The sequence below is a fragment of the Pinus tabuliformis genome, chromosome 1_2 (genome assembly GCF_031772625.1).
Source record: "Pinus tabuliformis cultivar Carrire ecotype Pingquan chromosome 1_2, CPIR1, whole genome shotgun sequence".
NCBI classification, from domain to species: domain Eukaryota; kingdom Viridiplantae; phylum Streptophyta; class Pinopsida; order Pinales; family Pinaceae; genus Pinus; species Pinus tabuliformis.
In genome coordinates this window covers 705,597,891-705,623,710 of record NC_142298.1, presented here as the reverse complement: position 1 = coordinate 705,623,710, position 25,820 = coordinate 705,597,891, and positions in this window count along the sequence as shown.

Here is a 25,820-nt window from a genome sequence, read left to right as displayed (position 1 = left end):
GTACTGACTTGTGATCTGTTTGTGAGCATTGTCCTTTGGTGTTCTATCTAAGGAACTTACGCTGTAAATTCCTATACCACATTATGATCCCAAGGAAGAAGGGTTGCATAATCTCCATAAACAATGTTGTGGCAATATAAGGAGGGGGTGATTCATAGTCATCCATAACCTCAAGTCAAGTAGTGGTAGGGCTAACAAAGAGAGGAGTAGCTAAGCTTTGGAAGTACATGTTTATAGTCAAAATTATCTCACCTTATGGTGTGGCCACCCCTCTTGTAGTCTAGTACTTTGTAGTATTAGAGGTTGCCACTATCCCTAGGTTTTATCATTTTTACTTGATAGAAAACTATTATAATGACTAGGTATAATCCCAATAAAGGTTACATATTCACAAGAGTTTTATATCCTATTAAGCTTTGGATTGAAGCTTATAGTCCATACTACTTGGACAAATCCTACATGATTTTTCTATTCACCCTTATGTTTCTATCTCTTTCTTTAATCCCCTATGGCTCTGCATTCATTGTGACTTTTCCTATCTCTAGGTTTATTTAAAATGGTAGTTCCAATATTCAATTTGGTGTTTATGCTCCATCATTTCCTATTAAAACTAGCTCCATGAACTAGAGACTCTTCACACTATTTGCAACAAATCTAGTGTCCTTAGCATTATTGTATTATGGTAGCATTCTGTCTACACCTCTTGGCTACTACATGTTGTTTGTTGTAACCTATAGAATCCCTAACACAATTCAATGGATTCATTTAAGCTCATTATAGAGAAATATTTGGTATTTCACATTGTTTCATGTTCATTTAGAGGAACAAAAGATATGTCAAAATACTACGGTAGTCTTTCACAATGATTTTTATAATTTGTTTCTTTTCACTTTATTTTGGTCTTATAGTATTGTATAACCTATTTTATATCTATCAATTTGTTTGAACTATCCGAATCGACAACTAAGATGGGCTTATACATGTGTGATAGGGAAGGGAGTCAATTCCTTGTTATCACTATAACCTCTACACATACCAATGTGACTCCTCATGCAAGGCAGAGAGCTAATCGAGAATTTGAACCAATCACATCACAAAAATACCTTAATAATACACCACATAGTCAACTAATCTACACCCCAAAAACTATATCAAATTAGAAATATCATTTCAATAACAATATAAAATTTTTATTTATCTTATTTATTTTAAATATTTCTATTTCCTCATTAATTTATAAATTTAATGTACATTTTATTCTTTTACTTACTTATAATGCAATTTTTTCTTTTGATCTACTCACAATGAATTACTATGTGGAAATGAACCAATGTAGCAATATATTATTTTATTTCTATTTTCTAATTTAGTTTTGAATTAATGTGATACTCAAAGGATTAATAATACAAGCATGATGCTTTTGACTATTTAAAATATTGTATGTACAATAATAAAATAATGATTATTATTTTTATTACTAAATAATTAGATTTTATTAATATATATGATTATAATTATAGATTTTCATTAAATGTTCATTGATTTAATTTATATCCAATTAAATTATAAATAAAACTATTTATAAATAACCGAATTATGAAACATGTATCCAACAACCATAAGAGTGCAGGTCGACGTCACCCACACTAAAGTGTAACCGTAAGTTGCGTCGTTCTTTGTTGTTGGTGTTGTTTGTAAGTTGTATAAGTTTTTTTGCCTTGGTCATGTTTGAATATTCGATTGTGGGGAATGCAAACAATACTATGCATATTGTGCCTAGTATTATTCCATAATTTATTCCTGAATTCGCTGAATTTATTCCATACGAAATTTTAGAAAACACGACCTCTTAGAAACCCGAATTTATTCTCGAAGTTTTGCAGAATTTAATCCATATGAAGTTCTACTAAATTTATTCCATACGAAAACCGAAATTACAAGGCCCATAAGAACCCTTATAGTACAAGAATCCATCTAATTCATGGAAGTAAACAAAGATCATAAACTCTAGTTATATGGCATGCCCTATTTCCATATCATCGTTCATTTTGTCAAAATAAATAGGTCCTTGTGAGTACTGTTTGAACAATTCCCTAGTAGAAAGAGGAGATCCTTACAAAATATTTAGTTTTCAAGCATTGGGAATTCACAAATAAAGAAACCTGAAGTTTTAACAAAATAATTTTTTTATGCCATCTTTAGGCCATCTTCTTTAATATATGTCTTCATTCCCCATAGTTTTTAGATATCAGACTTAAAGTTGCAAGCGTAGATAGATTACTTTAGAAATGCTAGATGAAATGACTACTTATGATGCTATTGATGCTTGGATAGAATGTTTGCTTATTATGATTCCTCACTAGAGAAAATTTGAGGTCTAAAATGGGTCTCCCAAGGAATAAGTTGTAGCAACTACAACCACCCTCCAAAATTTTGCATATACTTCGATTTTGAAGCCTTCTTTACTATCCACAACAGCTCATCTCGCACTGATCCAGGTATTCATGCTTCGATTGAGACTTATATTTTTATTTTCGCTTGTGTTTGTTAACTTCGTTGATTCTTTCAAGTCACAAGTTGATCTCCCACCTTGGTCTCACAACAGTTCTGGGCTTGCCTCCATAAATTCCGCAATCCTTGAGGGCAAGCAACCTTGATGATGGGAATTGTGAGGAAACCCAACACTGAGCCTAGAAATTGTGTAACCCTCACTGAGCTAAAAAATTGCGCAGTGCATTAAGCCGAAAAGTTGCCTAGTTCCCAGAACTACACAGTCTTTCCCGATAGTGTGCATGGAAAGTTTCCCTGGAAAAAGAAAAAAAAAAACAAAAAGTAAAAAGCACCACTAAAAATATGGATCTATTTTTAGTATCCCGAAGGATGCACTTGCATTATTTTTAGAAACTTCTGCCAAGTGTCGCTTTTTCGTTGATTTTAGTCATGCGTGTCATAAACCCTAATTTGTCAAAATCTATTTAATCAACACTTCTAGAAATCATTTTCACATTCGATCTTGGAGCTCTATCATTCACGAGGAGATCAAGGAACCTTCAGTGCGATCATCGACACTTTTATGGGTGAGTTTTTCTTTTGTCGTCTTTTGTTGGTTTTTCTGTTGCTTTTTGTTGTTTGGCTTGTGTGAGTGCTATTTCACTTGTTTCTTTCATGGTTGCTGGCATTTTAACTTGTTTTAACTTGTAGAAGTGTTTTTTTTTTAAGTTATAGATTGCCTTTCCCAAGGGTCGCTTTAGTTTTCCCATTTTTTGCACCAATGGTCGTCATTGCGGCGAACCTTCTCACATACCTCATTTTCCTTCTGTTTGATTAATTTCTACACTTGATTCACATGAATTTATCCGCACTTAGTCAAATCTACACTCAACCTCGCACTATCTCTCATATATTCTTGTTTTCACACTTCCCTTGGGTAGATTTGGGTTTCCCTTGGTCGATTTTCACTTTTCTGAGCTAACATTGCACAATCCTAAGACTCAAGCCACAATATTGGCCTCTGGAATTACGTAGTGCACAATCCAAGATGGCTCCAACTATGCACTACGTAGTTCCAGGAGCTAGCTTGTCATCTTGGCCCCTGAGACTCTGCAATGAGCAGTGCCTCCCTGGCCTCTGCCCAAGCGGAATTGTGCATTGCAAAGTTTCAACCATCAGGTTTCCACCTTGGCTGCTAGGACTGCATAGTGCGCAGTTCCCACAGGGAACTAATCCTCCCTGTCATGAAAAATTACACAATTATTCCCATCTAGTGCCTAGTTTGCTTCTTGAACTTGTCTGTAAGTTGTTTTTCTTAAAACTAACATTTTCTTGCCATGAGCGTCCTTTCTGTCTCAGAGGTACAATAGTTGTTGAGCACCTCTCCTGTAGTCACTATTACCATGGAATTTAAGAGAGTTGCATCAAAATAAACCACTGAGAGCAGTACTGGGGTAGCAGTTGAGAAAACATTAGTTTATTTGCTAGTGTATGTAGATACTCAGTTGTTTATGGAGAAGGGATCATCACTGACATGGAAAAAAATTAAAGATACTTTTGTAAAGGACTTAGAGGCAGACTTAGAGGACCGACAAGCTTATCTCAACATCCAACAGTTAGTGGGGAATGCAAACAATACTATGCATTTTGTGCCTAATGTTATTCCATAATTTTCGATGAATTTATTCCATACGAAATTTTAGAAAACTCGACCTCTTAGAAACCCAAATTTATTCTCGAAGTTAGGCAAAATTCATTCCATATGAAGTTCTACTAAATTTATTCCATACGAAACCAGAAATTCCAAGGCCCATAAGAACCATTCTAGTACAAGAATCCATCTAATTCATGGAAATAAAGAGAGATATTAAACTATAGTTCTATGTAATGCCTTATTTCCATATGATAGGTCATTTTGTCAAAATAAATAGGTCCTTGCGAGTACTGTTTGACTAGTTCCATAGTAGAAAGAGGAGATCCTTACAAAATATTTAGTTTTCAAGCATTGGGAATTCACTAATAAAGAAACCTGAAGTTTTAACAAAATTAATTTTTTATGCCATCTTTAGGCCATCTTCTTTAATATATGTTTGCATTCCCCATAGTTTTTGGATATCAGACTTAAAGTTGCAAACGTAGATAAGTTATTTTAGAAAGGCTAGATGAAATGACTACTTATGATGCTATTGCTACTTGGATAGAATGATTTCTTATGATGATTCCTCAATAGAGAAAATTTGAGGTCTAAAATGGGTGTCCTAAGGAATATGTTGTAGCAGTTACAACAACCCTCCAAAATTTTGCATATGCTTCGATTTTGGAGCCTTCTTTACTATCCACAACAGCCCATCTCGCACTGATCCAGGTATTCATGCTTCGATTGAGACTTATATTTTCATTTTTGCTTGTGTTTGTTAACTTAGTTGATTCTTTTAAGTCACAAGTTGATCTCCCACCTTGGTCTCACAATAGCTCTAGGATTGCCTCCAGAAATTGTGCAATCCTTGAGGGCAAACAACCTTGATGATGGGAATTGCGCAATCCTGACTACCACTGAGCCTTGAGCTCAGAAACTATGCAGTCATGGGAGGCAATCCAACACTGAGCCTAGAAATTTCCCAACCCTCCTTGAGCTAAGAAACTGCGCAGTGCACTAAGCCGAAAAGTTTCCTAGTTCCCATAACTGCATAGTCTTTCCCGACAGTGTGCATGGAAAGTTTCCCTGGAAAAAGAAAAAAAAAGAAGAAGAAAAAATAACCCCTAAAAATAGGGATCTATTTTTAGTATCCCAAAGGATGCACTCACATTATTTTTAGAAACTTCTATCAAGTGTCGCTTTTTCGTTGATTTTAGGCATGCGCTTCATAAACCCTAGTTTGTCCAAATCTATTTAATTGATACTTCTAGAGCTCATCTTCACATTAGATCTTGGAGCTCTAGCATTCACGAGGAGATCAAGGAACCTTCAGTGCGATTGTCGGCACTTTTATGGGTGAATTTTGCTTTTATCGTCTTTTGCCGGTTTTTCTGTTGAGTGCCATTTCACTTGTTTCTCTTCATGGTTGCTGGCATTTTAACTTGTTTTAACTTGTAGAAGTGTTTTTTTAAGTTATAGATTTCATTTCCCAAGTGTCGCTTTAGTTTTCTCATTTTTTGCACCAATGGTCGTCGTTGCGACGACCCTTCTCACATACTTCGTTTTCCTTCTATTTTGATTAATTTCTACACTTGATTCACATGCATTTATCCACACTTAGTCATATCTACACTCAACCTGATCTAGGTGGATATTGGTGGCCACCCGCCAAGTCCACTTGGACCCCCACCATTGTTTCTTTCAACGTTTCAGTTTCCTTAATTGTAGCACAGTTTACTATTTTTAGCAGTTTTCAGATCCTGAACTTCCGGAGTCGTTTTGAGGCCTTAAACAACGTTTTTTTGGAAAACTGGGAGAATGTAGCCACCACATATCTTCTCAAAGATAAGATACCATCGCCATAACTAGTTTCTTTCCATTTCTGTTTGTAAGCATATTTCAGTATTTTACATTAATGAAATGAAGTATTATTTCCGCTGCATCTCTGTGTTTATGGTTATCTCTATAATTTGTTGCGTTCCTGTTTAAATATGGATCAATGGTATCAGAGAGGTCTGCTTTTTCTCTGTTTTTTCTTTGCATGTCCCCAACGAGGTCGGGATATAAGGAGTTAGGGCTTGAACTGGTCGAACATTTGCAAGACCAGCCTCGCAAATCCTGACGGCCTCCCATGGCGGATGAAAAGAAAGACGAGGGGGCAGGAGATCCTATCAAAATCTTGCTGAAAAAAGCCCTCGAGCGACAAAGGAATGCGATGATGGACAACTTTTCCCAGATCCTTCAGCGACTACCCAAGGGCGACGCATCAGCTTCGAACAACTACTCTGGAAACACCACACCATTTAAGGTACAAGTTAATTTTGAAATCCCCATATTCGAGGGTCAGATAGATGCAGATGCCATCAATAAATGGTTAAATCTACTAGAGGGTTATTTTTTTGTTCATGATTTTTCCAGTCGAGAAAAGATTATTTTCGCTCTTCTCAAAGTAGCCTCCCACGTCAAGGACTGGTGGGAAACCTACTGCGAGCAGAAGGATGAAAGTACAGGCTCACTATTTTCAGCCCCACCTACTTTGAATTCATTCCGGGATGCCATCAAGGAGAAGTACTACCCTATCGTAAGCTATGAGGATCAAGACATAAAGTGGACCACGCTGCGGCAGGGAAGGGACCAAGACGTGCTAGAGTTTACCAATACTTTCCATACCCTTCACATAAAGTTGGGTATCAAGGATTCATAATAGAATTTGATACTGAAATACCACGGCTGCCTGCACAAGTACATCCAGGAAGAAATAGAATCCCTGAACATCTCCTCGCTCGACACGACATACCGATATGTTGTCAAGGTCGAGCAAAAGTTTAAACAGAAGAAGCAAGACTTTGGATCTATGAATGCGAAGCAAGGGAAAGGTGCCCCCAAATCGTAGAACAAATGACAAAGCCAAGGTGGGGTGGCCGAAGACAACCCGCAAACGCTGCAAGCAAAGAATAGCGCCGCAAAGCCGAAAAAAGACATGGGAAAGTGGTGTGAGTTCCATAAGAGCTCCACTCACAACACAAGTGAGTGTCGGGCCAAGCAGTCACTGGTGGCTGAGCTAAAGGTTTCAGAATCAGATGCATGTTCCGATTCTGTGTCAGAACCCGACAAGGGGACTGACAAAGGGAAGCAAATTATCGATGCGGAGCCCAATGCCACCATTGCCATCACGAAGATCCAGAGGAGGAGGAGTGTATCTTCCACTCCCAGATGTGGGTAAAGGGCTCCCCTCTATAGTTCATTGTCGACAGCGGGAACCAAAATAACCTCATTTCGGCAGAGGTCGTGAAGCGGTTGGGCTTACCGACCACTGCACATCCACAACCGTACACCATCGGGTGGCTTCACCAAGGACGAGATCTTCATGTGAGCAAGAAATGTCGCCTTCCATACAACATCAAGCCCTTCACGGATGAGGTATTGGGTGACCTTCGTCCCCTTGAAGTTTGTGATGTATTATTAGGACAACCATACTTGTGGAAGAGACATGTTGTGTATGAATCAAGGCCTCGTGTTGTTATTGTTACTTTGGGAAATAAGTTGTTGAGGATATTAGAGGTAGCACCACCTACCGCCATCTCTTTGGTTACTACAAAACAATGGAGTAAGCTCATTTCCAAAACTGGGAAATTTGTTTTCCTGATGATAAGCCCTCAAGGAAAGAAAAAGACGGTGGCCATGACCTCTAGACAGGGCCCCTCCGCACGACAACTACAAATGCACTAGGTCGTGGAGGAGTATGAGAACATCTTCACCTCCCCCGCAGGGGTTCCTCTGCACTATCAGGTCAAGCACTCCATCGATCTGACCCCAGGTGCATCGCTGCCCAATGGACCAATCTATCGGCACTCCGTTTTGGAGAACGATGAAATCAAGAGGTAGATTCAGGAGTTGTTACAGAAAGGTCACATTCGTCCGAGTTCATCGCCCTGTGGGAGCCTGGTCGTGTTGGTACAGAAGAAGGATGGGACTTGGAGACTCTGTATTGACTATCAAGCACTGAACAAGATCACTGTCAGTAATAGGTACCCTATCCCACGGGTTGATGACCTCCTGGACCAATTGAAGGGAGCAAAATATTTCAGCAAGATCGACTTGAAGTCAGGATATCACCAGGTACCAATCGAATCCTCCGATGTGTGGAAGACTGTCTTCAAAGCCAAGGAGGGCCTTTTCGAATGGTTGGTTATGCCTTTCGGATTGACGAATGCTCCTGCAACCTTCATGAGGCTAATGGATGACATCTTGCAGCCATTCACCAACTCATTGTTGTGGTATACTTGGATGACATCCTAATCTTCAGCCAGAGTTGGGAAGAACACCTCCACCACATCCGACAGGTTCTCCAAACACTGCGGCAACACAAGTTATGTGCCAATTTGGATAAATGCACTTTTGGCATGACCCAGGTTCAGTATCTGGGATACATTATTGATAAACAGGGGGTGCATGTGGATCCAGCCAAGATCCAAGTCATTCGGGATTGGCCATCTCCAACCACTCTGACAGAGCTCCGTAGCATTCTAGGTCTTTCCAACTTCTACCACAAGTTCATGTTGGGATTTTCTCATATCACTTGGCCCTTGAGTCAAGTCACTAAGGGAGGAGCAAAAGCAAAATTCTTTTGGTCTAAATCTCAATAGAAGGCATTCATAGAGTTGAAATATCACCTCTGCTCGGCACCAGAGCTCGCATTACCAGACTTGCAACAACCATTTGAGGTCGAGACAGATGCCTCTGACTATGCTATTGGGGCAATCCTTACTAAACACAGGCATCCAGTGGCATATCACAGTGAGACACTTTTAGACACAGTCTAAAAGTATCCCACTTATGACAAAGAGACGTATTCCATTGTGCAGGCCTGCCGACAATGGAAGCATTACATTTTGGGGAAGGAAACGGTCATCCACACAGACCACTGACCCTTGTAGTTCATACAAACCCAAGGGAAATTGTAGAATGATAGCCATCAAAAGTGATCCACATACTTGCAACAATTCCATTTGAATATCAAGTATAAGAAGGGCAACATCAATAATGTTGCATATTGCCTCAGTCGACCACCGATCATGGAGTTAACCACCGTGCTTAACTCTTGTGGGCACGAGACTTCTGATTGGCCAATTCTCTACAAAAGCAACCCAGAATTCGGCTAGACATACCAGACACTCTTGGAGGGTCAGCATGTTCTAGAGTTTCACCTCCAGGATGCCCTATTATGCCACCTGGGTCACCTTTGTGTTCCTTCAAGCGAGCATGCCAAAATGATTTGGGAAGCACAATACAGTCGGGCTACTGGGCATTTCAAGATCGAGAAAATGGTGGCAGTATTGAATAAGTATTTCTGTTGGCTAAACCTTCGACAAGATGTCGGGAAGTACATCAGATCATGCATTGCCTGTGCCATTTCCAAACTGACCATCAAGAAGCAAGGCCTCTATACCCCGCTGTCTACCCCTAGTCGACCTTGGGAATCCATCTCCATGGATTACATGTCAGGCCTTCCTTCGAATAAGCATGGAAACGACTGTGTTTTTGTCGTCGTTGACAGGTTCTCGAAGATGACCATTATGACGGCCTGCAAGAAGAATATCACAACAGAAGCCATTACTAAACTCTTCTTTGAACGAGTGTGGGTACACTTTGGGATCCCACAGTCTATCATCTTAGATCAGGACAATAGGTTCCTCAGTACATTTTGGTCGAGTCTCTGGTCGATGCTAGACACCAAACTCACTAAGTCCACAGCCTTCCATCCTCAAACCAATGGCTAGACAGAGGTTGTCAACATGATGATCATACACATTCTGTGCATGTACAACTCAAAGCATCCATGCACATGGGACGAGAGCCTCCCCTATGTTTAGCACAACTACAACCAAGCTCTCCACAGCTTGACTGCCCACAACCCTTTTCAGGTGGGGGCTTGGGATTCCAGCCACTATGCCCCATTGATGTGGCCATGCCATTTGCATTTACTCACGCAGATTCGGCTCATGTCCAGTTCGAAATAGACAAGGCAAACAACTTCATTGAGCACATCCAACATATTCGCCAATAGGTCCATGACATTTTGGAGAAATCAAATGCCAAGTGCAAGCAGCGACATGATCAACATCGAGTGCCACACAAGTTTCAGGTGGGCGACAAACACTGGTTGCATTTGCAAAAGGAACGCCTTACCCGAGCCTATCGGAAACTCAGACTAATCTGCTATGGTCCTTACACCATTATCAAAGCTGTGGGAGACAATGCATTTGTGCTCAGCATTCCCCATTCCTTGGCCTGCACCCCATGTTCAATGTGGACCACCTTCGGCCATACTTTCCACCATTACTCGACACATCCGACATTGCAGAACAACTCACACCCACATAGTTAAATCCATATTGCATGGAACAAGCTGCAACTGATCGGATCATGGACACATAGATCAAGCACACTCACCAGCACAATATCCAACTGTATCGAGTTGTCAAAGCAGGCCAACTCCTTCACCAAGGCAAGTGGCTCACCAGGGACCAAGTTCAGCATAAGTTTCCTCATCTCATGGAGGAACTCAACACAATGGGGACCATTGCTTCCAGAGGGGGGAGGAATGATCCAGGTGGATATTGGTGGGCACCCACCAAGTCCACTTGGACCCCCACCATTGTTTCTTTCAACTTTTTAGTTTCCATAATTGTAGCACAGTTTACTATTTTTAGCAGTTTTCGAGTCATGAACTTCCAAAGCCGTTTTGAGGCCCTAAACGATGTTTTTTGGGAAAACTGGGAGCAACATGGATCCAAGGACCCATGTTGCATGTTGCTCTTCCCAAAGTTGTAGTTCTTAGATAGATCTTTCTAATGAGATATTGTGCACGTCAAACGAAGATCGTATGCCAAAGTTACGACCCCGGGAAGCTGATGTACCAATTTACCAAAACGGGGCCCACAGTTTGGCATTTCATCTTCTAGGGTTAGGTTTTTGGATGTTTAGGGTTTTCCATTGTTTCTCAACAATAAATAGGCCTTCAAGCCTCAATGTAACATAGTTCAGAGGCATGTAGCCACCACATCTCTTCTCAGAGATAAGCTACCATTGCCCTAGCTGATTTATTTCCATTTCTGTTTGTAAGCATATTTCAGTGTTTTACATTAATTAAATGAAGTATTATTTCCGTTGCATCTCTGTGTTTATGGTTATCTCTGTAATTTGTTGCTTTCCTATTTAAATCCGGACCACAACCTCCCACTATCTCTTAGATATGCTTGTTTTCACACTTCCCTTGGTAAGATCTGGGTTTCCCTTAGTCAGTTTTCACTCTTTCGAGTTGACACTGCGCAATCCTGAGACTCAAGCCTCAAGCTTGGCCTTTGGAATTGCGCAATATGCAATCCAAGATGGCTCCAAATATGCACTACGCAGTTCCAGGAGCCAGCCTGTTAGCTTTGCCACTGAGACTGTGCAATGCGCAGTCTCTCCCTGGCCTCTGCCCAAGCAGAATTGCACATTGCAGAGTTTCAACCATCAGGTTTCCACCTTGGTTGCCGGGACTGCACAGTGCACAGTTCCCACAGGAAACCAGTCCTCCTTGTCACAAAAAATTGCACAATCCTTCCCATCTAGTGCCTAGTTTGCTTCTTGAACTTGTCTGTAAGTTGTTTTGCTTAAAACTAACATTTTCTTGCCATGAGTGTCTAAATTAATAGATTTTGGCAACAATATCTAAATTAATAGATTTTGGTATCTAAATTAATAGATTTTACTGATTTGCAACAATATCTAAATTAATATGGAAAAAGGAAGTAGGAGATTTTACTCATTTGCAATAATATCTAAATTAATAGATTTTGGCAACATTTATGCACTTATGGTTCGAGTATGTATGTCTCATATACCATCATGGTCACCAAATCATTTCTTTCAAAGTTATTCACTTTGAGTATGTGTGTCTCATATACCATTATGGTCACTAAATCATTTCTTTCAAAGTTATTCACTTTGAGAACTCATGTTCTCTTCTCTTCTCAAGAATAATTGTTTTTTATCTTTACTTTCAATGTTAACCAAATCTCTTTCAATTTATGATCATCCTTTGCATCACCTCACCCTTTTAATGTAGTTAAAGACCATCACCTTTCATTGATGACTCAAGATACTTGGTGCAAGTCCTTTCCATTTCTTCTTGCTACCAACGCTATAAAATCTACGCACATATTTTCCATTCTCTTCGGAACCCGCTACTTTTACTATCATTAACCCTTTGAATAACTTATGACACTAACACTACCATCTAGTCCTCCTACCATTCCTCCCATCCATGCAAAGCTTAAACTTCCATCTATGTGGGGCTAAACAACATACCCTTTTCCACCATCAATTTCTTTATCCACACTTGTATTTCTTCTATCAACCTTCCACATGGTATTTCTTTAAAAAATTTAAGGGCCTTGGTTAAAAACTAATGGGTTTCTACTTCAAAGTTCAAAACATGATCTTCTAATACATCTTCATACCTAAAATCCACTACTTGGGTCAACTATCATTATATTGTTGAATCCTTGACAAATTTTTGGTAGTTAACCCAACTATGCAATTGAACGTCAATGTTGGTGCTTCTTTGCAAGCCTTTCCAACCATTCATGCAAATTCACTAGAATTTCTACCCCAAATATTTGACATAGACACTTGAATAGGTGTTCCTCTTTAAATAGTGCAACTTCCTCACCTATATATGCACTTTCCTAGCAAATAAAATTATGAATCGTTTCTTTAAGCCAATCTTGAATATCAACCTTCACCAACTTCCACCACATCTATATAACACCACATTAAATAATGATCCTTAAATGAGGGACTTAAATTCCTCGTACTTCCCTAACATATATAGTTTGTAGAGTTGAAAATCTCAGTCTCTATTCTCTCCCTTATATAGAAACCTTTGTTCTTTTGTGGCTACAAGGCTCATTCTAACACTACAATGTTGAGTGAGAACTTATTTGTTCTATGCTCTTCTATAAGCATGCAAATCTAGAATACACCAATCCATAATCCACTGTTGTTTAATGTCATATGCACATGTAAAAACTGTAGGTTTTAACCCTGTACAGAAATTACCTGCAAACGAATTTTTGAAAGACATAAAATATACAATGGCAAGAAACACAAAACAAATACACAAAGATTTTCCCGTGGATCCCAAAATCAAGACTACCATGTTGATTTTTCATTATATTCCTTTCAATGTTACAACACATATATATATGCATGCTTAAGCATTCATAAACTACAATTCATTACTCATTGATAACCCATTGACAAATCTTGTCAATGGGTATCAATGACTAATTACTACTACAAATTGTATAAGTCAATGGAAAACGATGACTTTCTTACTCTGGACTATGAAGATTATATGAATAGATAGTTTCCAACCTCTAATTCAATTTTAGAGTAATTTATGCAAATGTCATGATACATAATGACCCTTTGTTTACTCATAATCCTTGGAAGATTCTCTTCATATATGACCATATAATGTTTTGGAAGACTTCATTAAAAACACTAATTAGAATTTATTTAATAATAATAGGCATATAAGAATTTTAGAATGACATCATTTCATCATATGTGCATTCATATTTATCTCTATCAAAAACTTTTACAAAATATTATTTTCATTAAATTTTTAAACAACATAACCATCATAATACACTAAATTCATTTATACATTCAAAAATACAATTTAATAACTACGCTGCCTCACATCTTATCATCTCGCTCAGAGGAAACTGAACTTCTTGTTGTCTGGTCTGATAATGTGAACCGAAATGGAAGGCAACTTTATTACTAAAAACATCTTTATATGAGGAAATAATAATGTGATAAAGTAGTACTCAGAATTTCTGTCATTAAACTACAGCACCGCCACAATTATTTTCATTGACGTGCAGATTACGCTCCACTTTCTTATGTGTTTCGCTTTATCTGATAAACATGCTGCCCACTATTACAACTTCCAAGAGCCCGGGGTTGTAATTCCAAGGGCGACAGTCGACGAGGCCCTGTGTTCCGACTACCACGAGGTATTGGCTGCACTATAAAACGCTTTATTTTTATTTAGTTCGGCTGTCAGTGCTGGCTTTCATTTCAGCTGTCTGAGTGTTTTGTTTATTTGTACAGTTGAAAATTTGTCAAATTAATAGTGAGGAGAGTTATCATCGGTTGTAATTTGTTAAAGCAAAGTGACTCATAATTATTATTAAAAAAAATTAAGTCACTTAGAATTATTAGAAAGATGAATTTTTAAATAAAAACAATTTTAAAACATAAACATATTGCAAATAAATTTTGAAAAATCTAAAGTATTTTTGTTTTTTTTTAAATTTAAATTTTAAAATAAACTCAAAATAATTTTATATATAATTAAATATTAAATATAATTATTATAAAATTATAGTTACTTTTTTCAAAATTAAAAACATAATAGTATATTATACACAAAATAGAAATATTATCTTAAAAGAAACTAATAATATTGCTTTGGCCTTATCTTTGCTTCTGCCCCATATCATTCTAATCCGATTTTCCAATCCGATTAATAAGGAGACGTTTGAAATTGGAAAACATCCTAATAATTTTCACTGAGATGATGGATACCATAACAGTGTATTATACATGAAATAGAAATATTATCTTAAAAGAAACTAATAATATTGCTTTGGCCTTATCTTTGCTTCTGCCCCATATCATTCCATCCGATTAATAAGGAGACATTTGAAATTGGAAAACATCCTAATAATTTTAATTGAGATGATGGATACCAATTAAGCCAATCCAGAAAACCATCCATCTCTTATCATCTAAACCCTTTCCCTCTAATTTAAATTCTCACCCTTCCAAACCCCTTCCCTCTAATTTAATTTCTCACCCTTCCTAACCCCTTCCCTCTAATTCTCTCCGTGATAAGTTTTCTCCTCCCCTTTCCATTCCTTACAGGTTTCCTCTCATGATTAATATTTCCCTTTACATAGTTCGTTACATCCCTCATTATAATATTTAATTAATTTAATTTGCTTATTAAATTACCTTTCCAATTTAACCATCTTTGATATAATTAATAAAATTAGTTTATTTAATAATTTAAATAATATTTCATTCCAAATGTTCTTCCATCATAATTTTAACATTTATATATTATAATCCAATTTCATTCTAATTTGTTTTATTTCTATATTTTTCCATTTTAATATAAATCATATAATTAATTAATTATGCCTTTGATATAATTAATAAAATAATAATATTTTTTAATTTTAATGTTTGCCTCTTCTTTTTGAATTTTGACCAATTAAATTTTTTTAATCTTTTAAGTTTAATTTATTCATTTTAATCTTTTTATTTATTTATATATATTCTTTTTTTCAAGGATTTTAATTTAACTAACAAATTTTTGAATTATAATAAATTATAATTTAATTTTAATTTTAAATCGATTATTTTTCTCAATACAGTGTTAGTCAAAATGATCATTTATTGAGTGCTCGTGAAAGAGCACAGAAGTTAACGTGCTTATTAAATTACCTTTTCTATTTAACTATCTTTGATATAATTAATAAAATTAGGTTATTTAATAATTTAAATAATATTTCATTCCAAATGTTCTCCAATCATAATTTTAACATTTATATATTATAATCGAATTTCATTTTAATTTGTTTTATTTCTATATTTTTTCATTTTAATATAAATCATATAATTAGTTAATTATGCCTTTGATATAATTAATAAAATAATAATATGTTTTAATTTTAATGTTTGCCCCTTTTTTTTGAATTTTGACCAATTAATTTTTTTTAATCTTTTAAGTTTAATTTATTCATTTTAATCTTTTTATTTATATATATATATATATATATATATTTTTTTTTTTCAAGGATTTTAATTTACCTAACAAATTTTTGAATTATAATAAATTATAATTTAATTTTAATTTTAAATCGATTATTTCTCTCAATACAGTGTTAGTCAAAATGATCATTTATTGAGTGCTCATGAAAGAGCATAGAAGTTAACGCAGCGAAAAGGCGATTTTCTATTGTCAAGTGGTTTTTCGGGCTGCATTAGCAGTGGTAAGTGGTATCGTGAGCTTGGCTCCGATTCCACTAAGAGGAGGACACGTAGCAGCAATGGAGGGCTGGGAAACTGCTTTATCGGGTGGTTAACCCACAGGTGTGTTATCAACCCGAAACATACGAGAACCGTCGGATTTAATCAAAGTAGATCAACGACGGAGATTCATCATGCAAGTTGGCTGATCGGGGATCGAGGTTTGGTAGAGTCAAGAGCTTTTGTGATGGGCCGATGGGCGTGGACCTGATGTGGTTATGTGCATGAGCCTAAAAATTTTGAAGTCCGAAACATAAGAGAACTGTCGGATCTAACCAAAGTAGATCAACGACGGAGATTCAATATGCAAGTTGGCCGATCGGGGTCGGGGTTCGGTAGAGCCACAAGCCATTGTGAAGGGTTGATGGGTGCAGACCCAAAGTGGTTATGTGTGCGAGCTTAAAAAGTTTGAAGTCCGACAGCTCAATCACATATCGGTCGTGGAGGAGGAGTGTTGTAAAGAGAGCCGCGGATGTGTTGAGTCCCGATAGCAATAAAGGTGGAACATTAGAATGTGTGCCAAGATCGTACTAAGGCGGAAAGGATTGTTTTGCAGACACTCTCATCATAATGGTTTATAATGATTCAACGCTGACGAAAGGCTTTATGTGTTATTTATATACATCCAATATTTTAAGCCCAATAAGTATTTAGGGGCCTTAACCTTCGGGGGCTGATCGCATCAGTAAAAGACTTGGTCTTTGTCTCGATACCGCCGACAGCTCTCCTCCGATGCGATTGCTCGGGGATCGATAATCGCTCCCTTTTGTGTCTTAAGGCGCCTCTTTGTAATCTTCAATTGCCGATGCGATGTACCTTGAAGTCTCAAAACTTCGAAGGAAATTGATAGGAATAGAAAGGTACATTGTACTTAAGTCTCTTTGTAATGTCGGTTGATTAGGCTATGGCCCAACCGTTGATCTATAAATATATTAACTATTACAGTTAAATTTTTTTTTATCATTTATGCAATGTCCTTTTAATCTCACTAGGCTAATTCTTCCCCATCTCTATATATTTCGGTGAAGCACTCTTCCTACATTCTTTATATATTCTAGTCAAGCACTCTTCCTAAACAATACACACAAGATTCCAAAAATTCTCAACAACATAATAATATTGCTCCAATAATATAAAATTTACCTACAATCTCAACTAATATAAAATTTACCTACAAACTCAACTAATTTAATTAATATTTTATATTATAATTGGATTTTAGAATTCTATAACACTACATTTTATTTTTGTAATCTATGCCTTGCACCATCAAAAGATTTCCATGAAGATATTTTCATTAAACTAAAACATAAGAGTACTAAATTGTAATTAGTCAACCATTGTTAAAAAGTTTATAACATAACAATTATCTTACAGAATCTCTAACACTAAAAACAAAATTCATTATTCGATGCATTTGGTCACATGGATAAACATATAATTTGATCACAACAAATTGAAGGGTTAGGTTTGGGCGTACGGTGCTAAACTCGTTCTTTAAACGGAAAATAATAAAAATATTTTCGCCTACATTTATTTTGAGATACGGATGCTATATCATAAAATTTTCAATAGTCAATCGTATATAAATTTATTTTCATTAAATATATAATGCAATAAATTGCATTTTCAAGAGTTTTAATAAAAAATGAGAGAGGTTAAACGATGGTGTATATATTATTTAATAGGGGAGAGATGCAATCATGAAAAGAATAAAAAAATACTGCCGCAGGACATATTTTAAATTTTCTACCCATCAAGTTTTTTTAATGGTTAATTTATATAAATTAAATATTATTAGTAATATTTTTAATTTTAAATCTATTTAAATTAATACATATTTTATTTAAAATTTATATAAATAAATATTAAATATTATTAATATTATGGAGGCAATGGACATGGAAATTAAATAAATATACTTAATTATGGTTTTTTTAATTGTCGACCCATAGAATATAGGCCAAAGGACATCGGAGTGGAAAATGGGTTTGGTTATTTATAATATAAGTTGACATATTATACTAATATTTGCAGATATTGAAATAATAATTGAGATTTTGTTTTTTTAAAAGAGAACCTTCATATCAGAATGCCACTACTTAAATTGGTTTGTGGTGAGGGAGATTCTCACGTTTTGGTTTTAATTTTATAGAAGGAGATAGAAGGCTTTTCTAACACAAATCAGCATACTTTATGTCCTTTTCAGTAACATTAATAATGGTAATTTTAAGAATTATAAAATTTAATAAATATGGAAATTATAATAGTTAAAATATTAATAAATTATTTAATTTAAATTATACTTTTATATAATTTTTTTTGAATGTTACATTGGTATGGTGGAAGAATTAGGTTAAATAGTAATTACTCATATATTTGTGCTTTATTTAATCAAAATAATGGTGGTATTTTTTCAAATTTTAAAAGTTATAAGGGGTATGACTTATGATAGATATAAACTCAAACACATTTTCAAATGCTTCTTTTTTGTTCTATTTGTTTGCAACAACATATAGACTTGGGCAATATTTATGTACCTATAGTAGTATGTATGTCTCTCATACCATCATGGTCACTAAATCATTTCTTTCAAAGTTATTCACTTTGAGAACTCATGTTCTTTTCTCAAGAATAATTTTTTTGGAATTTTTCTTTCAAGGTTGACAAAATCTCTTTCAATTTCTCATCATCCTTTGCATCATCTCACCTTTTTGATGTAGTTAAGGACCATCACCTCTCAATAATGACTCTTACTTGGTACAAGTTCTTTCCATTTCTTCTTGTTATCAATGCTATAAAATCTATACACATTTGATGTTGCTTTTGCCATTCTCTTTCAGAATCCACTACTTTTATTATCATTAACTCTTTGAGTAGCATATGATACTAACACTACCATCAAGTCCTATTACCGTTCTTCCCATCCATGAAAACCTTACACTTCCAGGGCTAAGAAACACACCCTTTTCCACCATCAATTTCTTTATCCACATTCGCATTTCTTCTATCAATCTTCCAAATGGTCTTTCTTTAAAATATTTGAGGGCCTTGGTTAAAAACTAATGATATTCTACTTCAAAGTTCAAAACATGGTCTTCTACTACATCTTCATGCCTAAAATCCACTACTTGGGTCCATTTTAACTATATTATTGAATCCTTGACAAATATTTGGTTGTTAACCCAACTCTGCACATCGAAGGTCAATGTTGATGCTTCTTTGCAAACCTTTCCAACCGTTCATGCAAATTCCCTAAAATTTCTACCCAGAATATTTGACATAGACACTTAAGTAGGTGTTCCTCTTTAAATCTTGCAACTTCTTCACCTATGCATACTCTTTCCTAGCAAGTAAAATCATGAATCCTTTCTTTGAGGCAATCTTGAAAATCAACCTTCACCAACTTCCACCACATCTAGATAACACCACATTAAATAATGATCCTTAAATGAGGGACTTAAATCCCACTTACTTCACTAACATAGATACTTTCTAGAGTTGAAAATCTTGGTATCTATTCTCTCCCTTATATAGAGACCCTTGTTTATTTGTGGTTACAAGGCTCATTCTAACACTGCAATGTTGAGTGAAAACTTCTTTGCTATATGTTCTTCTATAAGCATGCAAATCTCGAATACACCAATTCATCATCCACTGTTGTTTATGAGTCAATAATTGAAGCACTCCAACATAAGTAATATGAGTCCAACAGTAAACACAATATGTTACTTCAATATTACACACACACACACACACACACACACACTTAGGATCTACTCATTATCTATGTTCCTGTTATCTAAGTGATCTACTCATTATCTATGTTCCTGTTATCTATGATAACACCATTTTTTCCTTTGTTTTCTGAAAACTCTGTCACAGTGACCCATTTTTAAACTCTAGTCGTAAACCCTTTGTTTTTCCAACTCTAGCCGCGTTTCCCCCATTCCCCTTTGAAATTTCTTTAAAACCTTAATAAAACATGTCGTAAGCCTTTTTAAAGGCTAGGACCTGCAGTTTATATCGCAATCAGCCTTTTCCCTTATGCAAAACCATATCTGTCGTATCCCTCATTTGCTTGCGATTGCGATATTGAAAAACGCAAAGACTTTCTTATGTCGATATTGCACTGTCTCCTCACCGATTGCGATATCACATAACCCTCCCCCGCGCATATTGCGATATCACATACATTTCTTCCGTTGTCGATATCGCATATCACAGTTTTCCGCCGATTGTTATATCTAAGTCACGTTATCACTCCGCTCGCTGATTATGATAAAGACCTTCCTGTTAATCGCAATATTTCCTCCTCCCCGGTGATCACATAAAGTTCCATCCCCTCGCCGATTGCAATGTCGCAATTGGGGATCACACAGACATAACTCCCCCCTCTACCGAACTCCCTTCCAATTTGTGATTGCAATGGATCCAAAATTTTATGTGTTGTTGTTTTGAGAAATTTCAGGTCTGTCATAATGGGAAATCACCATAAAATCAATGTCAAAGCTCCTTTTCGCTTTCCGATGGAGTATTGCGATTACGATGACCACATGCTCGGATCAACGACCCAGATCGAATCAGGCACGAATCAACAACCCAGATCAAATCAGCCTGGAACAACAACTTAGATCAATGAACATTAAAATATCCATTCCACTTCCACTACATGGGATAGCGAGGGTGTTTTTTAGAAGCATGGTCATCAAAGAGGACAACAAGAAAAGAGGACAGTGAAGGTGTTTTTCAATAGATATCCAGTGGCATGGTCATCAAAGAGACAACAAGAAAATAGGACAGAGACACAGTGGGACAGTAATGGCACTTCCAAAAACATTTCAAACAACAAACAACATGCCTATCAGCAGGATAAACAATATTGCTCATTTAAAAGCCCAGAAAAAGCACAACAGAATTCGAAAGGTCAAATGCTCTGAATTTCCACAAATACAGCGCCAACACTACAACAATTTTATTTTTCTGAAAAATTGTAACTGTTAGATAGGCTCTGTTCATACGAACTTCCATTTGTATTCTAATTCCGTTGTAACAAAAATCGCTATGAAGTCTCAAAGTTTTATTAATCAGATAGGAACGTGTCTCTAGAAAAATGGATTGAATCTAGTCCAGGTGGCAACAGATGTAAAGAGATCTTTCTCTATAAACAAGTAGATTTCTGACTCTGAGAGGGGTTGATGGAGAGTGTGAAAAACTGACCCTCTATGATATTTTGATATTTTAATAGAAAATCAGTAGCAACTATGTTTTTGTACCTGGGATTCGTGTTATGGATTTTATGAGTTTTTATTATGTTGTTTCAAGTCTTACATAGTATCTTGATTACTTGGAAATATGTCAAACAACTCCAATATCCTTCATTTATTGTGTATCACTGTGGGTGTCCATTTGTATCAGTTTTAAAGTCATAGATGCCTCAACTTCCATTAAACACTGTTTTTTATCAAAATATGTTTTAATTTGACTCCATGCCCAATGGTGGCAGTCATCACATTTTTCTTCACCTATAAAATCAAAAAATGAGATTAGAGTTAGTCATGTGAATTTTGAGTTTATCAAAAGTCATTTTATAAATATTTTGAGAGAGTCCTCTCAGATTGGAAGGACTAACTTCCAGTCTAAAGTTGGTTTGAAATAGTTACATTTGGTTGAAGGTTGATATAGCCCAACCTGTCCCAGCCAAGTGATAACATTTTGGTGCATCTGCCGAGAGTCCGAAAGTTATATCATCCTGGATGTTTCATTTCAAAAGCTGAGCTCTTGAAGGTAGCAGGAGATCAGATTGTTCGAGAATGCATTTCTACCTTGGCGACTCCACTGGTACTCTCAACTTAAAGGTGGCTTCCAATAAGATGCATACAAGGAGTAGTCCAAACCCTAATCCACCAGAAATAATTGATGATCCAGAAAAAAATATCAGGAAAGATGTTAGCTCATCAAAATAAGGTACTTCATTTCTCTTAAGATCTACCTAATTACCCTTTGGAGATATTCAAAATATTGAAGGTATTAGATTTGATGAAGAGTATAAGCCTATATTTCTCATATCTAAATCAGAGAATGATTTACCAAAAGTAGAGTTAGATTTTATTTTTGAGGTTCCTAAAGAAGTTAAAGATAGGTTTTGGGAAATTGTTGCATCAGAATTGTACTTGAACAAGAGTATTTAGAAAAACTAAAAGAATTTGATCCTTTTGAACTTTTGTCAAGAAAAAAAATTGGTTTCCATTTACCTGAAAGAAGTACAAAAGTATTTGTCACTCAAGCCCCTTCGAGTACATTTGCTTTCATCACTACCCCTACTAGTTTCTTTTTTACCCCTCATGTTGGAATTTCTGCTAAGTACTTCTGCTATGGTAGGCCCTACTAGATATGTTCCTCTTGTTTTACAAACCGTAATTCACGACTTACCTCAAGGGTACTCCACTAGAATAAAAACTTTTGGAAGTGAGGAGGGGATAACTACAAAACAACATGTTGTCTAGTTCAATGAATTTATAGACCGGGAAGAAGTAGAATCATTATGAAGATGTTAAAATGAGTTTGTTTGTACAGAGTTTCATTGGTGAGGTGAAAAAATGGTTCAAAGCTTTAACCCCTGGAAGTTTACATGATTGGAATGAATTAGAAGATGCTTTCCTAAGGAAATGGGGAAGTAAAGTTAATCTTGTACAAGCTTTAACTAAATATAACAATTTGAAGAAAGCAAGCCATGAATCAGTACAAGATTTTTCAAAAATATTCAATAAAGTCTATAATTCCATTCCTTATCACATTAAGCCTCCCCTAGGAGTTTCTCAGTTAAATTTTGTTGAGGCCTTTGATTATGAGTTTTCCATTCTATTAAGAGAGAGAGAGTTTGCTACCTTAGCTGACATGCAGAATGATGTTGTGAAAGTAGAAGTTAATATGGCTGCATCAAAGAGGTATAAAATTGGTAAAAGTGAGAGAGGAAGAACAACCTTCTACATCTTCTGATGTTAAATTTGATACCATAATGAAAACAATGGAAAGACTCATTGATAGACTAGCCCTTGGGAACAATCCTCCTGCTGCACAACCCGAGACACAAGTTAGAAATCCAAATTTCAGAAGGGGTCAAATTCAACAGAGGAAAAGAGAATAGAGAAATCAGCCTAACCAACAAGTTAGGCCTCCTTTCCATCAAAACATGGTAGATGATGAGGAAATGAAACCAGAGATCTGAGAAGATACCATTCATTGTTTAGATGAAGATGAAAAAGGAATGTTTTTAACAAAAGAAGAACATGATGAGTCTTATAATGACTTGGATGGTGATGAAACTGAGCCACAATCAAAATACTTAGAAGGCTATCAACATGCTATTCTAGAGATGCAAAATCAGTATAATCTGAGAAACAAAAATGTTCCTGTAGTTGCAAATAAAAATCAGCCTAAGAAAGATGCTCCAAAGGTTACAGAACAAAAGAAAGAAACCCCTGCAAAGGAAGTTGAGAAGACACAACCAATTTTCAACTTGGAGAATGAAATCTCAAAGATAAAGATTGTTGTCCCCTTTGGAGAAATAATAAGAGTTACAGAATATAGAAAGAAAATTGTTAGAATGCTTAATGCTGAAGCTGGATCATTTGATATTTTGAATTTACATGAAGATTGTCATACTGCGTTCTTAGGGCCAAGAGCAGAAGATGAGCAGAATGAAGAGGTACCACCTTTCTATGTGAGTTTAAACATCCATGACATGACAGTACATAATGTTATGTTAGATTCAGGGGCATCACACAATTTAATGCCTAAGGTCATCATGGAAAGATTGGGTTTAGACATAACCAGGCCATACAAAGACTTGTTTTCATTTGATTCAAAAAGGGTGAAATGTATAGGTCTAATCAAAGATGTGGTTGTTGCTTTAAGTCAAATTCCTGCTAAGACTATATTGATGGATATTATTGTGGCTGATATTCCACCAAAGTTTGGCATGTTGCTATCTAGATCATGGGCTGCCAAAGTCAAAGGAACCATTCAGATGGATATGTCCTATGCTACTATCCCAGTTTTTGGTGAACAAAGGAGATTGTATAGAGATTCTAGGATGGCATATATGGTCAACAACAAAGACGAACCTCAAACTTTCTAGTATATGCAATGGAGACTGAATTGGACTCATCTATACTCTTTAATGAAATCACCAACAACATGCAAAATCGGCATGCAGAAAAGAAGCAACAAGTTGAAGAGTTTGATAGGAAAGGGTGGTGGCACATGAGCTTTGATGGTGCTACAGGAAGAGATGGAGTTGGTGCAGGCATATGGATAATTAGCCTGAGAGATGAAAGTAAGTTTTTCTCTTATAAACTCAATTTCGATTGCACAAATAATATGGTAGAGTATGAAGCATTGGTTTTGGGTTTAGAAGTCTTGAAGAATTTAGGTGCTAAAAAAATCTTTGTTTTTGGTGATTCTGAATTGATGATCAAACAAGTTAACAACGCCCATCAAACCAAGGATGTTATAATGAGAGCATACATAAATTTGATTCTTGAATTACTGGAAAATTTTGAAGAGTATAATTTCACCATCAAGCCTAGAGAACAGAACAATATTGCAGATTCTTTGGTTGTTTCAGCAAGTTTATTTACAATTCCAATTCATTCCAACAATAAATATGAAGTTGAAATTAGGCATAGACCTGTTATACCTGATAACATAATAAACTGGAAAGTGTTTGATAATGATCAACAAGTCAGAAATTTCTTGGAATTGAAAGATGAATTTGAATCTATTCAAGTTGACCAGTAAAACATCTTTGCTGAAACAAAAGTCAATACCTAAGTTGTTCAGCTCAAAAAACAATTGTATCCCAAAGGGATTGATTCCTGTTGAGAAGTTTTTGACAAGAATGATGTGGCCAAAAACCCGAAGGTGAAATCTGATGATGAGGAGGTTTAGACTTATAATATTGGTACTGCAGAAAATCCAAAGAATGTCAAGTTATCCAAATTTCTTTCTCTTGAGGAAAAACAAAAATATCTAGATTTGATGAAGAAATATGTAGATATTTTTGCATGGATTTATGTTGATTTAAAAAGCTATGATCCAAATTATATTCAACATACAATACCAATAAAACAAAATGAAAAACCTTTCAAGAAGAAATTGAGAAGGATAAATCCATTGCTTTTGCCATTGATTGAAAAGGAGATAAAAAAGTTGTTTGAAGCAAAGATCATAGTACCATTGAGGTTTTCCAAGTGGCTAGATGATCTGATAATCACCCTATGAGTGACCTCAATGAAGATTTATTAAACAAAAGGTATTACAGACCCATGTGCTGGTGTGTGTTTTGTGTTATTGAAGCAACGGATCGATCAGATTTCCAATACACAGACAATAAATGGAAAGACAACAGAGAAATACAGTAAGTAACACAAAGACACAAACAATTTTTAATAAGGAGTTCACCCTATTCTCCAGGGCTACGTCTCTGGTCCAGCTTCAGTGGTGGCCTTATTTTATTGTGTCTTTCAGTAGA